Below are 24,505 nucleotides of genomic sequence, written 5' to 3'. Positions count from 1 at the left end.
GCATAACATTTCTCGGAGCATTCCGGAATTGCCGATTTTCGAAAATCACGTAAATACACATCGCGAAGGCGAATTTAATCAGCGCATTGTCTCTAGGCTAGAACGTAGTCGAAGAGGGAAAGAAAGAAAACGAAAGAATAAGGTTTCCTTGAACGTTCAGTCCACGTCTGACCCGAATAACGCAATTTGGAAACAGGTTGAACGGGTGATCGCGATAGACGCGCGTGTATTTTTTGATCGACCGGTCGGTGAAAAGAAGCTTTCACTACTGCTCGACGACGGGCGAGAAGAAAATGACCGATCGAAATGGAAAAACAGATGAGGAGAAATAATATTCGATTCGGTAAAGAATTAACAAACAAAGTTAAATAATAAATTTTTATCTCTACCCATTTCTCGTGTCTCACGAAATGATATTTTCCGCTCCATTCGATCGTGCACGGTGACACGGTCGAATTTATCAGGCGTCGAGAAATCGCAGAGGACCCGAGCGATTAGCGGGTCGAGCGGGTAACCCGCTAGGCGAGCACCTATCCGGTCTCGCGTGAGATAAAAGTACCCGAGCAAAACTTACAGCTCGCCATGGGCTTCATATTTCATCGGTCTTTCGTTATTCAATTACGTCACGTGCAACCCATGGGGCATCCGACTCGGTTTCTCGTCGATGCAATCTATCAAACACCTATACTTCTCCGCCGATCGCTAGATTCCTCGCGATAAAAGAATTATCGTCGAACGAATCGAATTAGTACCGGCGTAACTAGGTAGAATTTCAGTCTCACCCACACCCTATAAGAAATTAACAAAATATGTGAAATTTGAATGATGGCCAAATTTAATAGCAAATTTCTTGGCGATTCGTGAAAATACACGATGCTGTCGGTCGTCGCGACGGAGGAACAAACAAGGATAAAAAAAACGACGATAAACATAATCGACGAACCCGTGTGTCCCTGGCTGAGGATGAAGTGGCATTTGGCACAAGGTCGGCCCCGTATTGGTGCACCCGTCGGTCTTTTGCTCGCACGCGTGCGCTTTTGACTTCATCGGACGCCGGTGACTTCATCGCCGCGTATTTTCGCGCCTCCTTTCTACGGTTACCCGCGCGAAATTCCCCGCGAAACGCTCGTCAGCTTGTTAATTAACAGTCCTTTTCACTGCCGCGACGTTTCACCGTGAATTACCGTTTTATTACAGGCATAAATCTCGCAAATATGTATGATTTCTCGTTTCTTTTTTAATTACGGTGGACACAGACTGATGTGCTGATACGAAATTGTAGATTTCGAAAGGCAGAAAATCTGATATTATTTGACAAACAATTGATATGCCCATACGGTAGGTCGTTACGTGGAAACGCACCCTTGCATGGAAAATAAATCGCGCCAAGTGAAAGTAAAACGCATCGTCGCGACAATTTCACCCATTAACCTGACTTCGAAGAGGGTAGTTTCGAAAGACGAATCGACTATAAAACAGATTATTTTCGTCGCTGTCTTTCTCTGACACGTCGCGTAATGGTCCATCGTGACATTATCGCTCAGGTACGCGTAATCGGTCGATTATGGTAACGCGTGAAAAATGATACACAATTGTGCGAGGCGACGCGACGTCGGAGAGAAGGTCCGTCTGGCGGCTGTTTGAACGTTCACGAATTAAATCGCATTAAGTGAAAGCGAGCGTTGCGACACCGCGACATATAAAATTCGTTGCGGAGGCTAGGATTTAAGGAAGTCCTGGTAACGCGCGTCTGCTTTCTCGTCTAATTTATAAATATCACGTATAACTCGCGGTCGAATCGCATTACCTTCGTTTCTTCTCTTTCCTTTCTTTTCTTTCGGTTTCTCGATTAGCATGCACACGAGTCGATACACCCGACTCACTGCCGCATCGCGACGAAATCGAAACGAGTCCTCTTTTCTCGATCGAATTGTTTCGTTTAATCGAATCGATGCAATTTTCACGAAAAATCTTCCCTGAGATAGAACGATTCGGTTGTTGGCGCCATCGTCGACTTACGAAGCCCTTTCGATACGGTTTACACGAATGCCAGGCAAGCTTGCCGGTACAAGTTGATCGCGGGACGACAAGTTGCCACGGATGATCCGATCGTTAGGGAAATCGCGTTAGTCGTAAAAGCTTGTTTCTATGGCTCGCGTCACGGGATCGATGGGATGTTAACGAGGAGGATTTTTCGAAAAATGAATACGCGGTATGATGCAATCTAGCGAGGTACGTGCTCCGGTTGCGTAACCTCGCGATCGCGAGCTCCTATTAATCGAAACGAGTTACGCGATTTTAAAACAACCGCCGCGCCGCCTCGTCTCTGCGCAGAAATTATGCAACGGAGAAGCTCGAAGGAAAAAGAACACTGATTTCAATCGGAATCGACTGAACTTTGAAATGAAAAGTATCGTAGTAAAAGGTTGATAAGAAAATTAGCTAATCTTGCTCGATTTTCAACGAGGGAAATTCCTCGTCGCGTATCGATTATCGTTCTTGCAATGTCGATCAATCGGTTGCGTGTCGCAATCTCGAGGTGTTACTCATCGAGACAGCGTTTTACGAAATCACAGGAACAACGTCGAAATTGTTAATAAACCGATAACAGCGATGAACAGCGGAACAGAGAAGAGATTTCTAATTGCTCGCACCTGGATCTGGGCTACCGTTGCGTAACCGCGGCTCTAGACAGCTCGCGGCCGCGAACCATTGCGAAATTTTAACGTTAAAAGTTAACGACGAGCTGGAATGCGCGATCGTTAAAAGGATCCGTTCGATTCCAGCTCGGTTCGACTTGCGTTTTTCGATCGCTCAAACCGTAATAGCTTAGAAAGTATCCCGCCATCTTGCACCTCGTTATGGATTTCTTCCTTACCTTTTACCGCTTCTATTTTTTTTCTCTCTCTCTCTCTTTCTTTTTCTTTTTCATTCAACTCATTACACCATCGTCGAAATTCCAATCGATAGACGGTGTCATTTTTCAAATGGGCATTGCCGAAGAAACGAATTAGTATTCCTTGGTTGGAAAGGACCTAGACCTAGTATCGACGACAGAATTGCCTAATAGACAGTGGTGTGGCAAGTAATGCGTGAAATTGGCTTAGAAAGTGGCTGCGTCGACGTACGAAAACGAAAATACAATCGTCGAGAGGGAATTGAACGAGCGGACGAGCTTGAAAAGGGGATGACAATATGATTACGCAGGAAAACAACGATTCCAATAATCCATTCTTTCCTTTCAATCTCTCCTGACAGAACCATACTTTATGCGCTTGCGTAATATAACTGAAAAAGCAGTCAACAATGAACTCATTGAATTTTTATTATGAAATCTAGTTCAAGGTTGAGTAAAATTTGACATTCTAGGAACAATGAAAGTAGGTCGAAATGTTTAGTAACAGACGAACTGCACGATGCTATAACATTTCTATACTTATTCTATTTATACACCTTGTATGTTTAATGGACTCTAATCGTACGCCCAAGGAGGATCATTTTGTTTTATTTTATTTACTTTTCCCTCGAATATAAAGATTCTCTGTTGAATGAAGCAGCAGATTATATAAAGCCGGGATCAAGGTAACTGGAAAGTAAACTTTTATCCGGAATATTAAATATGTACCACGTATCTTCTTGTGAATCTTGAACGTGTCTGTTCGCGGAAACGCGAGTTATTATGAAACTCGTTCGGTTTAATCTCTTCAAATATGTCTACGATCTTTCAGACCTTTTATATCTACGACCTAGAAAAATGAGGCGTACAATTTATTAATTGTAACCGCAAATTGCCAGCTCTCGAATTGTAGAATCCAAATTACAAGCTTTCGAGTTGGAGGATTCTAATCGCGAGTACTCGAATTCCGTGGGAATTCGCGTTAAACATCGAATAGTTCGAATGACAGCTAGGTTTGAATGATCGCGCGAGACTCGAGCGTCCATAATTGACGAAGGATCGCTGTTCGCATGCGGAATGAAGCCGATTCGGGTACGCGGCACAATTTAGACGCGGCATCATCGTGGACAGGGACACGTTCGAGGAGCACGCACTTCGACACGTGATCCACGGTGCACAACCGTGTGCTCGATATACGTCTGAATGTTAATTGATCCTCGAGTAATCGACTCGTTTCGTTTGCTACTTCGATGCACTTTTCCTTGCGCATCAACTTATGCAAATAATAAAGAGTATATAACAGGGCGATAAGAGAAATTTATCAAGCTGATCGATCGCGTGTTTACGAAGAAACAAAGCTGTCGTGAAATTAGAAAGGAACAGTGGTAAGCGTTCGTTAAATTGACCCTCGTAGACTTAATCGGCAGACGATTGATCTTAATGACCATTAAATTGCTTGTTTACACAGCATAAGACACGACACTGTATTGAAACATGTATCGACAGGTCGATACAAACAATTCTTTGAACCATGATAACCGGGTCATTAATACCCCATGTACTTACGATGACCTTTCTATCGCGAACTGTGTTATGCTCTTCAAGTGCATAAAAATATATTTTTCTCAGTATCAAATATGATTCAAGTATCTAAAATTCTCTTAAATTCTAATTACAATTTTTTGAGTTTGAAAAAATTCAAATTTCAAGCATTCGAATTTCTGAATTCTAATTACAGCCCGTCGAATTTGAGAATTTTAATTTCGAGTATTCTAATTACAGGCACTCGAGTTCCCTGCATTACCAGCTAATTAATGCTTCGAATTCCTTCGCGGAAACAAAGTTCCATTGTTTGACGGACGTCGAATCGCGATGAAACGTGGTCGTACACGTGAAATTTCTCGTCCCGAAACTCGCGGTACGCGGAATGCGAGAAATTCATCGGATTCGAGGGAGAAAGGTTGCATTAGGCGGACCCGAGTTAGCATGCGGCACGCCACCGTTTTAATAACCCGTGCGTATCGGATTATTGTTCGCAAATACCTTTGAAAATATTTGTATCGTGGAAGGTTAACAAGGTTACACGTATAAGGTTGCACGCGTTCACGTCAATAAACACGTTTGCTTGCACGGCCACGATAAGGTTGCTTCATTTGCATCGGTGCTGAATACGCGGATAAAGTGTTCGGCAAATATTGTTGCTTCTCTCTCAAAATATTCCTACCTTTTCTTTTTTTTCTTCTTTTTTCTTCATTTAAATAAACCGCAGATTTTCGCTCACTTTTTACGTACGCGCGATCGAAAATCTTTTATACATCGGCAAGGTCGTACGTGATCGAGAAGCGTAAGCAAATGAGAATGAAATAAATTGTTTCACGAGTGACACGAATCGTCCCGGCATATGATCTTAGGGAAAGACACTTTTGTCTTAGAGAAAGACATTTATACTTTAACTGGTTAATTTATTAAAATATATACGTTCTTGAATTGCAGTTCAACGAATAGATAAGAATATGCGGGAAAAAATTAGCTTAACGACACGATTTATTACGCGCGGCAAATATATCGTGCGCTTGGTGCAAATTTAATTATGGAATCGAGAATGTATCGAATTTCGAGAAATCAAGAGGATGAACCTTGAGATAATAAGCTGAACTCTCGGTATTGCATAAAATTAAAAAAGAAAATTCGTTAGTAATTAAAACAGAGGTTATCTGCGAACGATGACCGAATGATTTTAATCGTTGCGCGTCTTTAAACGCCCTCGTCTTTCGCGGGAATGTTTTAAAATTACCTCGAGGAATCGTGATCCTCAAAACAGAATACATCTCCCCGCGATGAAGATATGCAAATGCGGTCCACTTTTAGTCAGTTCACGCGTTTTGAAAAGCAAAATTCTTGGCCACGTAACGGATACGTAACGACGAAGGAATTCGTACGAAAAGAGAAGGCGGGGGCAAAAGTAGCGGGCAGAAAAGCGAGCGAAAAGCGTGGCCGTACGTGAAATTTCCTCTCTTCTCTCGTCGGTTCGCGTGGCACGTGTGATTCACCTCGTCGCGAGTTCAAGAGAGGAGCGTACTCTATAAATAATGCGTTTTCTGACTCATCGTGGACGAACGATACGCTGAATGGCCTCTAAAATCCTCGTTCGCGACCTTTTCCGCCCACCGTCGAACGACCAATTTCCACTCAGCTGTTACCATTTTCTTCCAAATTTTCCTGTTAGAATTCAAAGAAGACGAAAAGTTTGCAAGCGAAACGCGAGCACCGAGTTTCACTTTCTAAGCGATTCGATTCTTCGAAATTTAAATCCAAGGAGAATAAAATCAAGATTATAATCTTTCGCGGTAGATAAAGAAACGTCGTTCGGAATTTAACATTCAAATTCTTCTGGTGGTCTCGTTACAAATAAGGCAGAAGCGAACGTCGGTGTCTGAGCAAGTTCTTCGCGTACGAGTCAGAGCCGGTTGATCTTAATGCCTATTCAAGGGTTGCGACACGGACCGTAATTAATCCGATGGAGAAGTATCGGCGTTGCGTCATCGTGCACTGTTTCAGCTTGAGAACAAGTCATTTTGTACCGGTCGCCTAATTCGGCCTCGAGGGAGCGCGATTTCATGACGCTTCGTCGATGCGCCGATTAGTGTGTCAGTAGGTTGCCGATTCCAATTGCGAGTCGGCCAAATTTGGCGCCGTTTCGAGGTCGGGGTTCCGCGTGCTCGCGTCACGGCACTGCAGAAATTGCATTCGATTTCCATGCCCATTAATGGTAATAAAATCTTTCCAAAATTATTTTTGTAGCAGGACTAGGAGGAGGGAGAAGTCAGGATTCCGAATAAATTCCAAGTCCTACTAGTATGATTATATTTCAAGGGTGGCACGGCTCGCTGGAACTGTTCGGCTTCGTGTTTTCGCTGTAATTAACTAAAATTCGTTCTGACTTGCACCCCCTAGAACCGAGGGGTACTGGCCTGGCCGCGAGTCCCGCTATTTTATGACTCGGCCTTGTCCACGTCCGAAAAGTGAAAATCGGACGAGTTTTTCCCTAACCTCGTGCCTTCATGGGCTCCAAATGTCAAATGAATTCAATACTGATCGATTTAGTATTATAATAAAAAATAACGATCAGTTGATGAACCGAGCGTAATCATGTCGACTTTTCGCGACACACTTTCCCGTATTTTCTTGCCGTTTTATATCGGTGTTACGTGATAACCCTGGTCGGTCTACTTAAACAGAAAATAATTACAATGTATAACCGCGAAAAGTATGAGGATAATCAACCGACCGAGCAGAAGTTTCATTTTATGTTAATAATTGGATGGTGTGCGTGCGTCGGAGCTAGATAACAGGCGACGCACACACTAAATATCGCGTGAAATTTGAACGAAATAATGAATACGGCAAACAGCCGGTAATTGCTGGTTGCCTTTTATGAATCGACGATTATTCAGTCGTTTCGTTTCTTTTAAACGCGATCGTATGTGGATTGTTTAACCCCTTTATGCCGGTATTTAAGCGACTGTTACGCTAAATATATGCGCATGTTTAAGATAATTTCCAAAGAGAATGAAAAGGTATGTTACAAGTCAACTTTATTTAACCTATTAACTTGCAGACCCTAATAATATGTTTATGAAATTGTTTTTACCTCTTACGATATCGTCGCACTAATTTTATAAAGTAAATATATTAATTATTATATAGTGTACGAAATTGATGATTTTCAGATAATATATTTACCGAATAATTGTTAAGTCTTGTAATATTGTTATATTTGCGTTACAAAGAAATCGTTTACTGCAATTGACAACCATTTTGTATTAATATTATTAAAGATTCTACATAGTCGTGTGTTCATCAAACTGAAAGCTTTTAATTGATACGATGTTAATGCTATTTTTGCGATACTTTTATGTGTTATGAAATCATGTCAGACCTTTTATCTCTCGAAATTGATACAATTATCTAATACAATCAGTTGCTTCTGTAGAATTAAAAGAAAAATAATATCCAATATCTCGCTTATTCGAAGCCAAGTTTCTCTCCCGGTACAGGTAATTGTCATTTTTCTGCTTTTATGTACCCTGGAATTAATGATATCGTTGGTGACGCGTGTGTACCAATAATGATGCAACGTTAATGACTAACAATTGGTGGATAATGAATAATGCATGCTAATAGTTATTGAGTAACGGTCGTTGATTAATTCTCGGTAAAGGTAATAATAAAATCACGTTGCTAATTCAATATCGATTGGATTCGATGATCGAGCGATATGTATAATTCCATCGTGTTTCTCTGAATCGAACCAAAGCATCGTTGAAAAGATCAAAATTCAAAATATGGAATAATTTCCGACGATGTCGCAGTAATGTGTTTTGTATGTTTAGAAGGAAAAATCGAAGTGTTTTTAACGATAGCGTAAATTGCAGTGAATTAACGAACAAGTTCCAGGGCGACAAGAGGCTGAGGGAGCAGCGACATGGGAAATAATAAGAAAGAAAGAAAAAAAAAAAAGATTATCGATGACCCGACGAGGGGTTAAAAGGATTCAACGCGTCAGTCTGCCGGAGCTGTTTGCAATTCAATTCGTGTCGGCCCCGGTGAGCGCCTTTTATATTTCGTCGCCAGCCACATGATCGTGACGTAAGCCATCGAGTCTCCTTCTTCCCAATGGATCTCAAAAAGAAATCCTCCCTTTGAGCGGCAAAAAGCTTCGTAACTTCGCTCGAATAACCATATTATATATGTATAAACTCGATCCCTTATCGAACGTTCGCAAAACATTCGCGATAGACACGGTGCTAAATGTTTCTCTGATAAGCGCCAATTAAAATATCGTTCTTATTTATCAACAAAGAGAATATTTCGACCGACGATATTATACTTATCGTACTTGAACACTGCTCGAAATAAATATCGCACCTTTTTTTTCTTGCTCGATATGATGAAATAAATTCTGAAATCTTCGATCACACTTTAGATAGTTTAATATTGATCGATAACACGAAAACGTACGATTATCATTCATTTCTGAGCTCAGTGCTCATACTCTTCTCTGTTCGTTTCTGTTATTCAAACCAGGAACTCTATGTTCTTTCTTTGATATTCTTACACTAGGGTGAGATAAGAGGTTCTTTTATTTTACTAGGAACAAATAAATTCTATCATCCTCCGTTCCCCGTCCATAATGCCCACGATATTGTTCCGTCACGATGCACCCATGAATTTATCAACATATGGGAACATCGAGTAGGTCGATGCTCCATGACCCGAAATCTTCCATTCGACGAATCCAGACGGACGCGTCGAGCAACCTCCCGATGATCATAATCGCTTTGACGTCATTTTAAGATGACAATGAAGAACCGTCAAATATATGCCACGAAAAACAAAGAAATTCCTTCGGAACGTTTGCATTGTATTCGTTCCAAGGATTGTGAAGAAAAGCACACGAGAAGCACGCCGGGTACGAATGAATCAAACGGAGCCGGCGAAATCGTATGGTTCGATTCCTAGCGTTTACAATGGCACTCATTATCGCCTGATAAATGATTTTTCGGACGATACTTGATTGTCCACGCGATCGTACACGGGACAAGGCTTATTTGTATAAGAGCATACGTATTCCGCAGCATCGAATTATTCCTATCTCAGTGTTATCGATCTGTTTGGTTACGTGCTACCGTTTTCGTGTTCGCCATTCGTGCGCAGAAGGTACTTTACGTATTGAATTGCCAAGCTGCGCCCCGATCCCGTCAAGTATGCGTGAATAAGATAGTGGAGTGTTATGTGACGGCTACACGAAACCATACGAACAAGGTGGCTCCTTATCGAAGCTTAGTCAAACATACTTGTTTTCACGAACAACGACAGCGAACTTGTGTCCCTAACAACTCGTCTTTGTCTTTCCAAGTCTGTACCGTTCTTGCCTGCTGATAATGACCAATGGAATCTCGCTCGAATTTTCCTTCTAATCAGCGTCGAGTAGTTCAGATTTCTCGTGAAACAATTTTTTCTTTTTTCTCTCACTCTTATACTTTACGTAAGTTTCTGCTCGGCGGAAGCTCGCTTCTTCGAGAACAGTGTATATTTATAGAGGAAGGAGTTGCGAGGAAGTTAACCAGAACCATTTTTTATTATACTTCTTTATCGCGACTGTCACGTCTGAAGATGTCATTTCTGCGAAATACATTAGGACATTCGAGGGAAACGTGATCGTTTCCTGCTATCGTGGAAAATTTTGGGAATGTAAGAGGGAACTTTAATCGGCTGTTTGTTTTTCAAATAAATTATATTTAATGAAATGGTTTCGAACCTAGGAAATAAACGGGGGTCTAAAATTAAATTTAAATCCTCGCTGTCACGTTCCATGTGGGACGAGGATGAAAAATGACAAAAACAAGATATTAAGAGAAACCCCGAATTTAGAATCCAAGGTTATCGATTCGCTCGTGAAAAATGGAGCAAATGAAAGAAACATCATCTGAAACGAAACAATACAAATTCAAGCCGGAAATTTTTTCTTTTTACGCTCGAAACGGCAATTTCACTTCTATAATGATCTATTGAAAGTAACTCTAATCGCACGTAGCTTGTCTACTTTCCACTAATTTCTATTATATTGTTCGAGAGTCCGTAATCAAGCCTCGGAATTAGATTCAATTGGTTTCCCTGTCGAGTCGTCACATGCCAAAAGTCAAGTAAAAATAGAAAACAAGCTAAACACAGCCAAATGATACGTACGATACCGAAGTGTTCGATGAAAACGATCGTTTCGTGTCGTTATCGTTCTTTCCTTCCACTCTATCAGCGGAGCCAAGAAAAATTGACAAAGACAGAAGCAACGCACGTTCAATGGCTTTTCAAGTACGTGCATATATGTATACGTACTTGTGTAAATTGAACGTATGTAGGTACGTCCTTCGTGTGTCGTGGCTGTCGCTGTTTGCCAAGCCGAGCGTAATGTTGACGAGGAAGAAGGGGGAAGGAGGATGGAGAAGAAGAGAGAGAATGGGCAGGGAAAAGGACAGGACGCAAGTTTTACGTAGCCGGAGCGTGTTCCATTTGGTTACAAAAGAGCATTTTCAGTCGCTTAACACGGAACGACATTAAAGTTATTTAATAAGAACCAAAGCGCCCTCCTCTATCGTTTACCGTTGCGAAACAATTACAAAAGCCACACCGCCAGGCAAAGAGTGATACAGTTCCGCCATATGGAATGAACGATGTTATCTTCATTTCGAAACGAACGCAAGCATTGTCGGTCAAAGAAACGAAGCGAAATTATACTGGAAACGGTTAAAAACGCGTTTATTGCAATGCGTGAAATTTTTATTCGAAGAGAACGCGTTTCGGTCGAATAATTGAACAAGAAACTTCTGGTACGTTGTACAAGCCGCGGACACGTTTATCTCGTCGGTTTTACCCGGAACGTTTGCGTCACGAACTATATAATTGATTGCTCGCAACGACATTCGTATCGCCGAGTTCTCGAACGAGCGACGGTAAGTAATTTTGTTTTCAACGCTCTAAATAAACCGAAAAAATGGACTTTGCGCTCGTTAAATACGCGTGTAGGAACGGTTGGAAAAAATCTGAGGTCGCGGGATTTTTTATAACAGATGGCGTTTAAAATCCCGCAATGTTTTCCCGCCAAACGTAGCAGGTTTGAATTGAGTTCCCAGAATCCATTGTATGTACATCGATCAACCGGTCGGATAAATGCAAAACGCTTTCAAACACGCTCGATGGTTACATCGATCTTCGCTTACCACGAACGAACACGCGATAAACCGATTAATCACCGATCCTCGATAATAATTATTTACACGGTTGAGAGAATACAGAAAAGACAATAGCCGATGCAGCTGTCTGTTACGATCGGCGTATGCCGATCCTGAACAACCACTTGGTAAAACGATCCGCGGTTTAATTAAAAATGAAAAGAAAATAATGGAATAATATTCGATGAAGGGTGAAGCGGAAGGTGAGCGGACCGCGATCGGATCGATAGCTGATCACGATGCCAAGGTAAAGAAAGTGAATTTCCGTTTTCTCAGCGTTCCCTAGAAGGCTTCGGCGAGCCGGAAGTAATTACGATCGGATTTCTCGTGGCGAGTAGAGGTACTCGCCGGCTCTTGCCAGACGAGAACTCGTGCCTAAAGCATATACTTGTTACCATCTATCACGACTAACGACTGTCGGGAAGTGCCCTGGCTGAATCTAACTACGTCGTCTCATCTGTCTATCACCGAGAGCGACCTTTCCTTTCTGTTTGCTAAAATCCAGCCGAGAGACACGTACGCGACGAGAAAATGCAGCAAAAGGCAGACCGCGAATATGTATATCGAGAGTTCCTCTTGCGTGGAGGTAAAATGGACGAGACATTAGTATTCTCGTAGGTGCATGTTTTCCCTCCTGGAAAACGATACTCCAGAAGAGCTGCTGCCTCGCCAGCGAGCATCGCGAATGCAAGTTTCACGTTTTAATTAGCGTGACCACGTTTCGATTACGGACTTTGATCCTGGTAACGCGGACGTGTTTCTACGTCGTCGAAAGTGAACGCGGCTAACGAAACGTCATTACCGAGCGAAAGCCATAGGCGAATAGAAATAAGGAGGGAACAAACGTTTTCTATTTTTTCGTTCCTTATTTTTCTTTTTCTCTTCTATAGAAAAGTGACGGATGACGAAATACGAAAAAGACGAGTTTTCTCGACCTACTAACTCGTTCTTGAAAAATAAAGAATATGAACCTCTGATAAACAAGACAGGTATGTAGGAGATACATAGCCGAGAGTTTCTCTTCGATTTCGTTATACAGCGCACCGGTGCACCGGTGCACCGGTGCGCGGCCGTTTCTGCGACTCGCGATAACTCATGCGTTGCAAATTATTACGTTTGCGCATTCTCGCGTGTGCACACACCGATTCATCGAAGATATCGAGCGAGAGAGACAGATAGATTCCTCTTTCGCCTTCTTTACCCCTTTTCCCCTTCACGCCACTTTGCCAGTACGGTTCTTATTATTATCCGCGGCGCAACATCAACGTCCACGATTGCGCAACGTCTTTTATTAGCAGTCTCGTAGCCAGGGCGGTCGCGAAATCGTCCGATCGTTTCTTCGTTTTTCCACCTTCCTCCGCCTCAGTTCGTACCCGAGTATTCGAGCTCCGTAGAAACGCGGATACAATGCGTCCGTTATAAATTTAGCCGCCCCGACAGTCGCGATGATGTCTAGGTCGCGATTAACCGTTTCGAAGCGCATCTGCTTTCAGGAAGCGAAAATCTTACAAACGCTTTTCAGATATTTCGAAACGGAGCCTCGCAAAGAGAGACAAGGCGGATTAAATGAAGAAACGACGGGACGAGACTTTTAAGGATACTCGGAGCAAGATGTCGATATTACTACCACGCAGCACCCATGCGGCACCAATGCCGGAAATCCCCGTATGAGTCAATGGGTCAGTATATTTTCCGTCCGGTGTTAGCGTCTCTTTTGGAGGACGCGAAGAATTTTTCTTGCACGGCTTCACCTTGAATGCCGGACAAAAAGAAGTTGAAATCCTCGAGAGCCAGTGCTCGCAGGGCCTTGGAACCGATGCAGCATGACATGCGAACACACGCCTCGCTGTCTTTGTGTTGATCGTCGAGACACGACGAGACGAGACGCGACAAACGTATGCGCATAAAGTCAGATCCTGATCGGGCAAATTTTTCCACTTGAAAAGTATGCGTCTATATACGGTTTATAATAGTCACACGAGACCACTTTCTCGGTTCTCATTTTACTCCTCTCTCTTTCTTTATAAAATTCTTCCGTTCGCACGAACTACAAAACCGCTGCCACGAGGAGAAATTCGTGGACGGCCCTGGCGTAGACATATATTCACCGTTCGTTATCTTGAATTACGTTTCAATGATCTATACGCGGGTGTTGGGAGCATGCGCATCTGCGACACATATGCCTTAACTCTTTCGTTCTTGCGAACGGGGGCAACGTACCGCGCATGCCTACTCGTCACCCATTTTTCCATCGTGACCCGCTGGATCGGTCTACGTAATTTCTCTACCGGTCATCGAAATTCTCAATGACCTACCGTAAACAATTCGTACGCGAGCCTCTTTTCTTTTTTACCCATCTCATTTTTACTATCCATTCACGTATTCGAGAAGTTCTCCCTTCGGAATCTGTTTTTTTTTTTCCTTTCAACTCTCTCGACGGTATTGGCAAAGCGTATATATCTGTGTGCGTAACAGAGAGGGACTTTCCCCTAAGAATCGTTTCCTCAATGGTTTTCTCTCTCTACGTGTTCGCCGTCTTGCAACGATTAACCGTACAGCAGCGTCCTCTGTCGGTGTTGGAAGGCACGCTCGGCAGCGCGCACTTCGGAGCCAGTTCGCGAGTGGCTGATTCCAACAGCTGTCGCTCCTCTTTATATACCCATGAGACCGTGTCACGTGATACTCCCCCACTCCACCGGCTGATTCTTCGTGCAGCCAGAGCGGTGTGCAACGGTGCACGCGTACCAGCCGCGCCAACACTCGCAACAATCTTCGACGTAGCTGCTAACGGGCGCAGCAAACGCATACACTACCGTTCAAAAGTATTTTATTTCTTCATTTATATGTACGCCTGATTAAATGGAAAATAAAATAAAATAAATTGCAAGATGATTGATCGTTGTTCAATTTGAGTTCCTTGTCATTTAAAATTCCTCTTCCCCAATTTTTTTTACTGATTATTATAAATGCAAGTATAATTGTGGATAGTAAATGCATAAATGGATAAAACGCGTTATGTCCGATCATAATGTGCGCGACGCCGCGTAAAATCGTTGTAAATCGTCGCGGAAAATCTAGGAAAGTGGCGAATAAATATTCAACCGAATGATTTGCACGCACGTTACATTATAATGTCTCCTCTCCCGTATACACATGTATATTTATGGAGTTTTAGTTTAAGCGATCCCTCCTTGTTGGCTACAGCACCGCGTTTAATACTTATGTGTCTGTATACTTAATGCGACATGGAAATTCGAAATTAATCCAGAGAAATCTTCGTATTTCCAGGCAGACTATAAAATACGAAATGCGTCTTGTCGTTAAATGTACGATTAATGCTTCTGTTTTGCGTCAATATTTGTTCAAATTCTTAGATCTGACGCAAGATGTAACATTTTTCTAGAAGATCCAACTAGTCCAAGAATAAAGATTGCACGACGAGGAAAGTTTCTGTGCAGATTATCACACGAAACGTTTACCATACACGTAATTACGTAGTAAACGGATGTAAAGTATCTTTGAGTTTAGGAAATCATGGCTCGGAAAATGACGAGTTTGATGCATTGGCAAGGGAAAGCAGGGTAACGATACCTTATGGTTAATTCCACCTAGTTTTGTTACGGGAAACGATGTGATTCGAATGGTAAGATCACAATTCCACCATGAACGCTCGTTTCCCACAACGGTAAAGGGAATTAAGGAGTAGTCACCTTTGGTGTTAAAAAATGTCAATATCGAATTTTACAATCTCGAAAATCAGAGCGTAATTCGTCGTTTGAAATAACTCGGTGGCACCCAGTGCTCGAGTGGGACTAGGTGCTTATTTTCGACACGAGGAGCAATCATTTCGAAAGGATTACGAGAAACGGTAAAGGAGTGAAGAAAAAAATAAAGAAGAAGTGGGTTCGGGTTACACTGTAAACGACCTTAAAGGCGGGTCGAGGAGGCGCAGACCGTTGCGATAGTAACCTACATAGCACCGGCAGGCACACTGGACTGCTTAGGCTTGTTTACAACGAGACGATAGCACTGAAGACGACGAGTCGAGTTACGGTTATGAATCCACCGAGCTCTGATTCTCACATCCACGCGTCACTGATGTTCTACCGGCTACTTACAACTGCCACGAGCTACCGTCTCTCGCGTGATGCATCTTCAAATGAAAATAGAAATGAAATTCTATTTAGAATAGAATTCCGGCTACGCGTTGAAACGTTAGAACAATGCGTAACAGCTGAAACGATCTCGTTACCAATAAATATATCTCGCTGACAATAACGCTGAATCGGCTGCATAAATCTCGGATGCAAATTTTCCGTGAATCGAATCCTGCGTGATTAGGTAGCGCGCACCAGTTTGAAAGCGGAACGAAAATTTCATCGCGAGTTTAACGCAAGGTGCATTTGCAACGATTATGCAACCTCTCTTTGCATAGATACTTGCACAGGACAGTCGCTTTTTCCCGGGTAATCTGGTATCGCGCAATGAAACATACATGTATCTCGAGATAGCATCCGGAAACGAGAAATCTCTGAAACTCGCACCTCCCTTTTAAGTATCGTCAAACCAGTCATTTTTCCAAACCAAAAAGTATCCACTTTTGAAGAGATTAAAGTGAATTAAAATGAAAAATGGTAATCATCCAGGATCACCATCAATGTAACTATCACTCACATTTGATCATTTAAAAATAAGAACAAGAATTACATCCTTGATGTGCGAAAGATAAAATCTTCAACAGGTTAATGGATCAGAAAATTCATTCCAACTATGTAATTTTATTCATCTAGAATCATCCCCTTCCTGGTTGCATCCATCACTTATGGAGCACCCTGTGTACATTTGCATATCAAGTCCATAATTCTTTCTATTTTTGAAGTTTGATCATCTTTTGAAGTATGAATGATTAATGGGTGTTCATAATGATGCTTATCGTGATGCTTTGAAGAACAACCTCTAACGTGTTTCCTCATCATCAGTTTTAAAAAGATATCGAAGTCAGAAACCTCGAAACAATTTGTGCTATATGTCGCGCTCTATAATCTCCTCGTTCTCTTTCCTTTGCCAATTTGTTGTTAAAGTTATGTGCAAAAATGATAATCGTTCCGCAAACAAACAGCGGCAAACAAAAAATACGAAAATCCCGGAGCGTGAATTTTATTTATCTAACCGATTATTATTGATTCGTCGTAACTCGATCGCGTGTTGCGTCAACAAATAACGGGATAAACATTGATAAGATGTGCATATTAAATTTCGCAAAAAATGCGGGGATATTGGCAAACAGTAGTCTGCATTATCGACGAACGAAAACGTCGTTTAAGAAGAGGCTGATAAACAGGAACGTGTACTTTGCACGCTATCACGCGATTTCCCCGATTATTGTTTGTACAGCAACAGCTGTTTCATTGTTTTCATCTTTTACTTTTTATCTCGACGCCCGTTTAATCGCCGGCAACCGATAAAAAGCCGCGATTTATCTTTACCACCGACTCCGATTCTCGTTTCACGCTGGGCGTTAAAAACCGTTCGAAAATTTCTTCACCAATCTATTAATAGGAATCGAATTTACGTAACCTGGAACGGAGATGTGGATTGGATTGAATTTAATCGTCGCCATTGATAGAAGCGATAAATTCCCGACACGATTAATTTAATCCTTTACATCCTGAACCATTTAATAACCTTTGTATCATTACGCGTACAGATAATTTCTTGTACGAGCGAATACAGAAAACGTTATTGCGTGATTAAAATGTCAGCGATTCTTTGTGATTAAAACGTGCCTTATGACACGCAAAATGCCTGTAACATGATTCAGTATGTGTAGGTTTCACGTTGTGATCCGATTACGATTTTCCGCTTAAAAATAAACTTTAATCATCGTGTCGCAAGGGTAGGTGTAACATTTAGCATGAGAGGAGGGACATTAAAAAGTGCGTGGGTGCCTGGTCGGATGTGGCAAACGAGATAGAAGGGATGCTGGTGTAGGTATAATCCGACAACGGGGCGCCGCGCCGCCTGACGTCATCGCCCGTCGATATTACACACCCTACTACTTGCTCGTACGCTCCACCCTCGAAAGGGCCAAACAAACCAACCCCTTTCGCGAATCGCTCGCGCCGGCGTCTGTTGCTCCTTTCCTGCGAACCTCTGACGTCAGAATGGAACTCGTAACAGGTCGTTTGTGATTCGCGACACACGTAAGAATATATCGATACCGCCAAAATAGAGAGATCGGAATTTCGAAGGAAAAGAATTACGCAACAATGATGCGTTCGTTCAAGAGAAATTTGGAGAAATAGCAAACAGAAAGCGAATATACCTTAAAAAGAGAACGTTTCTAAACTTGTGTTCGCACGATCTTTTTGTATCTTCAGCTGGAGTAGATTAAGGTAACCAAATTTGGACAGTTGTGTATTCCATTCACGCCCGTGCGATGCACAAAATCGATCGCTAACAAACGCGTGCACCTCGTTGCATTTTCGACTTTCTCCGCTTTTTTGGAAGCCGTAATTTAACAGTGCGCCGGACGTTAATTGACCGAGTTCGCGCGTTTGCAACAATTCTCCTTTCATTCGATCTCGCAATTTTATTTTCGCCGTTCAAAAGAAAGAAGAAAAAAGGAACATACACGTAACGCAATTACGAAATTACGACGGTTTCGATACGTGGTAGAATAGAGCGTCGAGGAGCTCGTCTCGTTTCTCACGAATGTTAAATCGAAGAGTCGTTCGAACGACTCTTCGCTCTCTTGTTGATATAAGAAAAGAAAGAAAGAAAAAAAAAAGAACAGTCAGGTATATATGTTACATAAAAGCGTTTATACTCCGAAGAGAATCCGTCTCTCCTTTCGAGAGAGGAATTACGATTGGAAAGTATCGGCGAAACTTTCGCGAGAATTCAAACGTCCACCGTGCAGCATTCGTTCGAGAAATCTCCTTCGAAGCTAACGAGTTCCGCATCGCGATTAACCCCTTAATCGTTAATGATCCCGCGGTGATAGGAATTTTGTATCGTTCAATGAACCGCTTGTCGGAACAATTTTCTAGCCAGAGAGAGAAGAAAAGAAGGGAAATTAAAGGAGGGTAGGTTCGCAGGTGACAGTACGACGAAAACCTCGTATCGGGGTATCCTTTGTCGACGATGCTGCGACGCTGCTGCGTTTATTTCAGTCGAGCGTCGCTATTTCTAGCGGCACCAGATCGAATATGCTTTTTCGTTCTGTCGACAGAGGAACTCGCGCTCTTCCTCCCTGCCATCTCTTTTAGCATCGCCCCCGACTCGTCTTTCCGAACCGAGCCATCTTCCTCTCGGCTGGTCGCACAAAAATACAGGCAAATAGAAAAGGGAGGAGAGGAAGCGAAGATCAGCTGTGCCGAGCAACGTATAAATAATTCTCGGCCCACTTCCACGGGGTAAAACGCAGAGGTTAGTCAACGTGTACGTTGTCGACGTCGTCGACGTTCTCTGTGCTGCTTCGTAAAAACCTCGACGATCCTGTTATTTAATGCTCTGTCAAAGCGCGATTCCTATATTTCAACGGTCCTCCTTCGCTTCCCCTGTTCGCAGACTAATGGATACACCGGAGTAATTACGCTGTCGTGAGAGACAGAGGATAAAAGAGAGGGTGAGAAAGAAAGGTAACGTGCAAACAACAAAGACCAGCCACCTTCCACGTGCACGATCATCAAGAGGACTTTGCGTTAATTACGAACGATTTCGTTTCTTTCGGTTCGCGTGAAATCGAATCTATCGCGGAGATTCGAAGATCAATTGACACCATCGAAGGCTTCTCTGTGGAAAAGTAAGAAACACAGAGTAGGGAGAAGAAAGCCAATTGGCAATGAGATTTCTCATTGCTAAATAAGGGGATCGCGTCGACCGAGACGCATGATCGAGAATTCGGAAATCGCAAGCGAATGGAATGTTGCCGTTGATCTAGTCTCATACGAGGCGACCGGTCGTTTTGTAAACAAGCCAGAAAACACAGCTCGAGAAATCGGGAAACTCGGGAAACGCTTGTATTAAGATGTTTCGTCGTTTTATCGCTCGCTTTACTTTCAACGACACCGATTTTTTCCCTCGAGACTCGCTTTGCATTCGCGTATCGAACGCGTTGCAATTAAATCGATGATCGAGAAATCGCAATCGTCTGAAATGGTGCAACGCCCGAGCACTTGCGAAAAACGTTGATTCGTCCGTAGAAATGTGCTTTAATTTGCAATTTGTATTCGCGAATCGTACTTTTAGTAGCATCTTTCGCACGCAAAATGTGGAAAAAAGTTATTTGTAAAACTTTAACCAGGTATCGGATATATTTGTTCGGAAAAGAGAAACGATTGCGAGGAAGTTAGTCAGCGACGAAGAAGAAGCGCATACGCGATAGTAACGAAGCCAAAGGAAATTCGTGTATGGGGAACAACGGTATGGCGAGCTCCATTGAGTGTAAAGCCAGCAAGGTAACGGTTTCCGGGCAAGGATGTGGCACAGCCTACATACCTCCGCCAGAAGGAGGATAGGAAGAGAGGAACGGTGTACACGAGCAGCAGAAGAAAAGAAAAGGAAGAAAAGGAGGCAGCCACCGACAAGAGCACGATAAAAGATACACCAGCTGAGGAGGAGGAGGAGGAGGTAAGAAAGGAATAGAGACAAAAAGAGAGAAAAAAAAGAAAAGAAGAAAAATGGCGAAGAAAAGACGGTCGACTGGTGGCTACCAACGAGAAAGATGTTTCTGCCTGGCTTTCGTATCTTTCGCAGCCAGAATCCGTGTTTCTCGAGAAACATGTAATTACCCGGGCGATCGAAACGTCATTATATCCGTATTATTACGAATTTTGTACAGAATATTCATCGTACAAGAAAGCCACGACCGTTGGATAACCACCCTGCTACGTGGCTCAAATCAATACCTTGCGTACGATCGTTAACTTTTTCTTCTCTCAGCTAACAATGTTTCTCTGCCTTGTACGTAATTCTTTAATTGCTTCCTCGTAAAGGGACTCGGGATTTTATGGTAAAACTGTGAGTTAAAATATACATAAACCGTGGAGTGATATTTAGTATTCAGATAAATTTGCTCGACGAGGTGTTTTTTTTACTTGAATTCCAGCGTTAAAACAAGCAGTAAAATTAACGAAGAGAAAGACAGTGTGTACAGAGTGATTCATATGTAATATTGAAAGAAAGAATAAATAAAATTTGATCTAAGGATTAAATAAACTTTCATTTATTTTGAGAAATACCACAGATGTACCTTTTTAAAATTTCACGCAACTTCTTTTGAAGAACCTGTACAAAGAGTGAGAGAAGGAACAGCGCGCGACTAACTTGTTTCTTATGCGCACAAAGTTCTGCAGTGAAAGGAAGTATGTATAACGCGGTTGTGGTACATAGTTACTTAATCTCCGTTTGACAGAAACGAGGTCATTTTTATCGAGGCTCTCGTGGAGAGCCGATGCGAGAGCCCGCGGTGCCGCCATCGCCGCCGCCGTCGCGGCGCTATGGCGCGTTCTCCTGAAACATCGTTGTTCCTTTTTCCTTTCTTTCTGCTCGAACAGAGAATCGACGACGGATTATGCGTAGACTTTCTTTATTTTTCTCGATCGCGCCGTTACGCGCAATTAGCCAAGGTATTGGCAATTAGCCGCGCCTCTTTTTGTAAGAAACAATATCGGCGCCAAACAAATTTCAAACTACGCGCGCTTCGATGATCGATCATCGCAAAAGTAAATAATTTCATATTAACCCTTTCACTTTAAAGAACGTACACTTTATCCGAAGCGAAAGGGTTAAAACTCCGGAGAGGATCGTGATAAATCAAATTTCAATGTCTGACGAAACTCTCGATAAAAATGATTCTACCGAACAAGCCGAACGATTACGATAGATCCGCTCGTTATCTCTTTTCTTTTTCCTTTCTTCTTTTTCGCGGCCGCCATTAAATTTATTCGTTGCTGGAGGTGAGGGCCGACGAGTGCAATACACAAGAACACTTTCGCCGACGTGCTTGCTTTTCCCTCCTGTCGATCTAAAAGTGCGTGGATCTCCCTCTTTGCTCGACTCTCCTCCTCCAATCCCTCACCGTCAAGTCGCGGCTCTTTAACCGAATACGAGTATATACATCCCTACCCCTTTGAGTCCTTCTCTTTCTCTTCGCTTCTCTTCATCAACGTTTCCCTAACCGATCAGTCTGTCTCTCCCAGACCTATCTCGTTTTATCTCATTTTCTTTCACTGCTATCAACTTGTCTGTCCTTGTTTAGCTATGCGTTACCTTTCCCTCTTTCTCTCTGTCTCGTAGCTTCTGAAGAATCCGGATCTAGTCTCAAGGTTTACATAAAGGAGCTTGGACGAAGCCCCCGTCGTCTTTTCTTAGCATTCTATGATTAGCTTCGTTCTCCTCCGAAGAATTTCTATTATATTTCGTTTGAAGACCCGCTAACGATCCTCCGGGGTTTCCCCGTCAAGTACACGATGTACCACAAAGATACGCATTGTGGCTAGCACCCAGGGTGTTCAACGCCATGGCGCTTCAACGATATTTTCCGTTTCAAATGATTTTTTAATGTCCTATGTTCTATATGAAACATTGCGAGCTTAATTTTGTAGGCGCCAATGGCGATGAAAGAGTAACGATATCACCGATTGAATTAGAGCCTGCCAATCTGAATGAACGTATCAACCTGTCGTTTTATTCAGAGCAGAAACACCTGTATACCTATTTCTTGCACGCTGAAAGTTCGTCGATATTTCTTTTCTATTCTAGACCGCTTGCTAATGGTAGCTGGTAAACACATGATGCAAACGACGGAACAAGATTTATCGCTCGACTTACAGTGACCGTCAAGAGAACCGTTCCTGTTTCTTATTTTACTCTTTAGAAAATATATTTTATGGCATACGATTTGTTCGCGTTCGCGGCGCGAACCGTGAAACGCCATACGCGGTAAATCCAGGTGGCAAAATGATGAACGATAAAGGAGAATTTCATTCGGGAAGTCGACGAAACGCGTGGAAAAACGGATACATTGAAATTCATGCTGAATTTGTCTCGATATTTTACACGATTCACAGTACATATGCTCGCGAGGAATAATCTGGAGTAATCGGGATAGATTATAACATTTGAATATTCTTTTTTATTTTATTTTTTTTGCTTGGAATTTTAATCTTGCAAGAAGATTGCTTAACCATGTGTTTTCGCTGTTTGAAAAACATTCCATTGAAAACCGATAATGTAAAATACAATCTCGTTGATTCTTTTCGCTTATAATTAAATATGGAATTATATTCAATAATTATCGAGTACAAATATTTAAATTAAATAGAAATTTTGAACAGTATTACTATTTCGAGAGTAGTGCAAACAAAAAACTTTGAAACATAGCAATCGTGGTGTATCAACGTCATGATTGTTATAACTCGACTTGATTGCAAAACCTCATCGTCAAAATTGCCTTTAGGCTAAGCCCGCTGATTTCAGAGTAAGCCTTGATGAATCCTCGTCAGAGAAGAAAGTGGTAAAATCAATTCGTGATCCAATAAACACCTATCGACGATGATGTACAATTAAGATTTTTATTCAGCCATACTTCCCCAATAAAGGTTCCAGTTGAAAAGTTTGAATGTTCGATCATGATACACGTTTCACAGGTCCTGGGTCACGATTGACCCGGCTACCTCCTAGGGTTAAACGAAGGTAGACAATTACGGAGCCTCCTGTTCGGATCAAAGTCTCGAAACCTGTGGTTTTCACTGTTTCGATGGCCTTAATTACGTTTGATTCCCGCAGTTGGTGTCGTGTTAGGTCGAGTTTAACAGCCTAAAGGCGCGTTTCGTATAATCGCGTAAAAAGCACGAGAGTTATGAAAGTCAAACGATGCCACGACTCGATTGCGGGGATTTTTCGCGATAAAAGAAAACGATTCCTCGCGTATTACATCACGTCGAGCAGAAAGGTAAAGCGGTGTTTCTATGTTCTTCTTAAATCGATTCGTTGCCGAACCAGATCCGAGCAAATTCAACGGAAATGTTTGACGTCGAATGACGTACCATTTCGGTAAGACCACCCGATAAATCACTGATACCGAGACACCTTATTGATGCCGGCGAGTCGTTGGAGAAAAATAATCTGATCGTAAAATTCAGTGTAAACCTGGCGGGATTCAGGTATTTCGAGAGGTAAATTTAAAATACCAGACAGAGAAGAATTTAGTTTCCGTTTTATTTCAAGCGACCCGGTTCTTACCACGGAATACTTGTAACAACACCTCTGTCGCCGTTCAAGGAAGGAAACATTGAATTTCGAACAGCAACTTTGTGTTATCGATCGCTATCGACAGATCCGACAGGAGTCTTACATTTGCAAAGCAAACGTGAATTTTTCCGATACGACCTACGCTCATCGGTGTAAACCGTGCGACTAGTGAACTTGGTATCTATTAAAGTTTCAATTGGATTATCAGCCGACATAAAAAGCGAACACGTGGAGTAATAAGAATGTTTTATTATAAACGGCATTGATGGAAGAAATTCATACAAGGTCTTCGGGACGACATCTGTTACACCTGTTAACATAAAACTTGACGCCACGTGTCTAAGATAGATAATAAGTATCTCATGTTTGTTTCTTTTTTGACAGATACTTTAAATAATATCCAGCTTAATTCCTGTGTATGATCGTAAAGACGGAAGTGTAACTCGCCACAGGAACAGTGAGCCACTTCTTCCGGAACGATAACTTGCTTTCCTTTAAACAAGAAACAGAGGTTCGCACGAATAAGTTTGAATTAGACTCGATGTTTACCGGATACTTCTCA

The 24,505-nt window shown here is 42.3% G+C and overlaps 1 protein-coding gene and 1 long non-coding RNA gene across 2 annotated transcripts in view; one reads left to right on the top strand and one right to left on the bottom strand.

Moving 5' to 3' along the window:
• Positions 1 to 24,505, bottom strand: part of LOC114875806 (RNA polymerase II elongation factor Ell) — a 71,704-nt gene that overhangs the window by 13,747 nt on the left and 33,452 nt on the right. The gene's annotated exons all lie outside the window — the stretch shown is intronic.
• LOC114875854 lies at positions 18,950 to 20,903 on the top strand. Its single transcript, XR_003789301.2, has 2 exons — positions 18,950 to 19,116; positions 19,258 to 20,903. It is a non-coding gene; the product is annotated as an uncharacterized LOC114875854 (long non-coding RNA).

The sequence above is a fragment of the Osmia bicornis genome, chromosome 4 (assembly GCF_907164935.1).
Source record: "Osmia bicornis bicornis chromosome 4, iOsmBic2.1, whole genome shotgun sequence".
In the NCBI taxonomy this organism is placed as follows: domain Eukaryota; kingdom Metazoa; phylum Arthropoda; class Insecta; order Hymenoptera; family Megachilidae; genus Osmia; species Osmia bicornis.
The sequence above is the reverse complement of the archived record's forward strand: the minus strand, read 5'-3'. Positions and strand labels throughout refer to the sequence as shown.